This window comes from Triticum urartu, chromosome 3A (assembly GCF_056163025.1).
Source record: "Triticum urartu cultivar PI428250 chromosome 3A, HENAU_Tu73, whole genome shotgun sequence".
NCBI classification, from domain to species: domain Eukaryota; kingdom Viridiplantae; phylum Streptophyta; class Magnoliopsida; order Poales; family Poaceae; genus Triticum; species Triticum urartu.
The window spans coordinates 6,164,342-6,167,566 of NC_141875.1; positions in this window are offsets into that span (position 1 = coordinate 6,164,342).

The window sequence follows — 3,225 nt, forward strand, 5'->3', positions numbered from 1 at the left end:
TAGATCGAGATTAGGATTTGTCACTCCGATTGTCGGAGAGGTATCTCTGGGCCCTCTCGGTAATGCACATCACTATAAGCCTTGCAAGCAATGTGACTAATGAGTTAGTTACGGGATGATGCATTACGGAACGAGTAAAGAGACTTGCCAGTAACGAGATTTAAATAGGTATTGAGATACCGACGATCGAATCTCAGGCAAGTAACATACCGATGACAAAGGGAACAACGTATGTTGTCATGCGGTTTGACCGATAAAGATCTTCATAGAATATGTAGGAACCAATATGAGCATCCAGGTTACGCTATTGGTTATTGACCGGAGATGAGTCTTGGTCATGTCTACATAGTTCTCGAACACGTAGGGTCCGCATGCTTAAAGTTCAGTACGATCGGTATTATGAGTTTATGTGTTTTGATGTACCGAAGGTAGTTCGTAGTCCCGGATATGATCATGGACATGACGAGGAGTCTCGAAATGGTCGAGACATAAAGATCGATATATTGGATGACTATGTTTGGACATCAGAATGGTTTCGGGTGAGTTCGGGCATTTACCGGAGTACCGGGGGGTTAGCGGAACCCCCCGGGGAGTGTATGGGCCTTATTGGGCCTTAGTGGGAGAGAGGAGGAGGCGGCCAAGGTGGGGGCGCACCCCCCAAGCCTAATCCGAATTGGGTGGGGCCCCCCCTTTCCTTCTCCCTCTCTCCTCCTTCCTTCCTCTCCTACTCCAACTAGGGAAAGGGGGGAATCCTACTCCCGGTGGGAGTAGGATTCCCCCTAAGGCGCGCCATAGAGAGGGCCGGCCCTCCCCTCCTCCTCTCCTTTATATAAGGGGGATGGGGGCACCCCATAGACACACAAGTTGATTGTTTAGTCGTGTGCAGTGCCCCCTCCACCATATTCCACCTCAGTCATATCGTCGTAGTGTTTAGGCGAAGCCCTGCGCCGGTAACTTCATCATCACCGTCATCACGCCGTCGTGCTGACGAAACTCTCCCTCGACCTCAGCTGGATCTAGAGTTCGTGGGACGTCACTGAGCTGAACGTGTGCAGATCGCGGAGGTGCCGTACCTTCGGTGCTAGGATCGGTCGGATCGTGAATGTTGGGGAACGTAGTAATTTCAAAAAAATTCCTACGCACACACATGATCATAGCAATGAGAGGGGAGAGTGTGTCCACGTACCCTTGTAGACCGAAAGCGGAAGCGTTAGCACAACACGGTTGATGTAGTTGTACGTCTTCACGATCCCACCGATCCAAGTACCGAACGTACGGCATCGCCGAGTTCAGCACACGTTCAGCTCGATGACGTCCCGCGAACTCCGATCCAGTAGAGCTTGACGGTAGAGTTCCATCAGCACGACGGTGTGATGACGGTGATGATGTTGCTACCGACGCAGGGCTTCGCCTAAGCACCGCTACGATATGACCGAGGTGGAATATGGTGGAGGGGGGCACCGCACACGGCTAAGAGATCAAGAGATCAATCGTTGTGTCTCCAAGGGGTGCCCCTCTCCCCGTATATAAAGGAGTGGAGGAGGGGGAGGGCCAGCCCTCTCTATGGCGTGCCCTAGGGGAGTCCTACTCCCACCGGGAGTAGGATTACCCTTTCCTAGTAGAACTAGGAGACTTCCAAGTAGTAGGAGTAGGAGAGAAGGAAAGGGAAAAGAGAAGAGAAGGAAGGAGGGGGCGCCGCCCCGCCCCCTAGTCCAATTCGGACTGAGCCTTGGGGGGGGGGGGGCAGCCTCCCCTCTCTCTTTCCCCTAAAGCACAATAAAGCCCATATACTCCCCGGCGAATTCCCGTAACTCTCCGATACTCCGAAAAATACCCGAATCACTCGGAACCTTTCCGAAGTCCGAATATAGTCATCCAATATATCGATCTTTACATCTCGATCATTTCAAGACTCCTCGTCATGTCCCCGTTCTCATCCGGGACTCCGAACTACCTTCGGTACATCAAAACACATAAACTCATAATACCGATCGTCACCGACCGTTAAGCGTGCGGACCCTACGGGTTCGAGAACTATGTAGACATGACCGAGACACGTCCCCGGTCAATAACCAATAGCGGAACCTGGATGCTCATATTGGCTCCCACATATTCTACGAAGATCTTTATCGATCAAACCGCATAACAACATACGTTGTTCCCTTTGTCATCGGTATGTTACTTGCCCGAGATTCGATCGTCGATATCTCAATCACTAGCTCAATCTCGTTACCGGCAAGTCTCTTTACTCGTTCCATAATGCATCATCCCGCAACTAACTCATTAGTCACATTGCTTGCAAGGCTTATAGTGATGTGCATTACCGAGAGGGCCCAGAGATACCTCTCCGACAATCGGAGTGACAAATCCTAATCTCGATCTATGCCAACTCAACAAGTACCATCGGAGACACCTGTAGAGCACCTTTATAATCATCCAGTTACGTTGTGACGTTTGGTAGCACACAAAGTGTTCCTCTGATATTTGGGAGTTGCATAATCTCATAGTCATAGGAACATGTATAAGTCATGAAGAAATCAATAGCAACATAATCACATCATTAGAGAATGATGTGATCCCATTAATCAAATGACAACTCATGTCTATGGCTAGGAAACTAAATCATCTTTGATTCAACGAGCTAGTCAAGTAGAGGCATACTAGTGACACTTTGTTTGTCTATGTATTCACACATGTATCAAGTTTCCGGTTAATACAATTCTAGCATGAATAATAAACATTTATCATGAAATAAGGAAATAAATAATAACTTTATTATTACCTCTAGGGTATATTTCTTTCAGTGAAGACGTACGAGTACATCAACCGCATTGTCATAACGCTTCCGCTTACGGTCTACGAGGGTACGTAGACAACACTCTCCCCTCTCGTTGCTATGCATCACCTAGATGGATCTTGCGTGTGTGTAGGAATTTTTTTGAAATTACCGTGTTCCCCAATAGTCGTATCAGAGCCAGGTTTATGCGTAGATGTTATATGCACAAGTAGGACACAAAAAATTATGGGTGATAATAGTCATACTTTTACCAGCATGTCATACTTTGGTTCGGCGGCATTGTTGGATATAGCGGCTCAGACCGACATTATGCGTACGCTTACGCGAGACTGGTTCTAGTGGGTGCCGGTGCGCCCGGTGCCGGGGCCGCCTGTGGCAGGCCTCGTTGCCCGCGCCCGCTCACAGTGTCGCCGGCCGCCTGGACCACG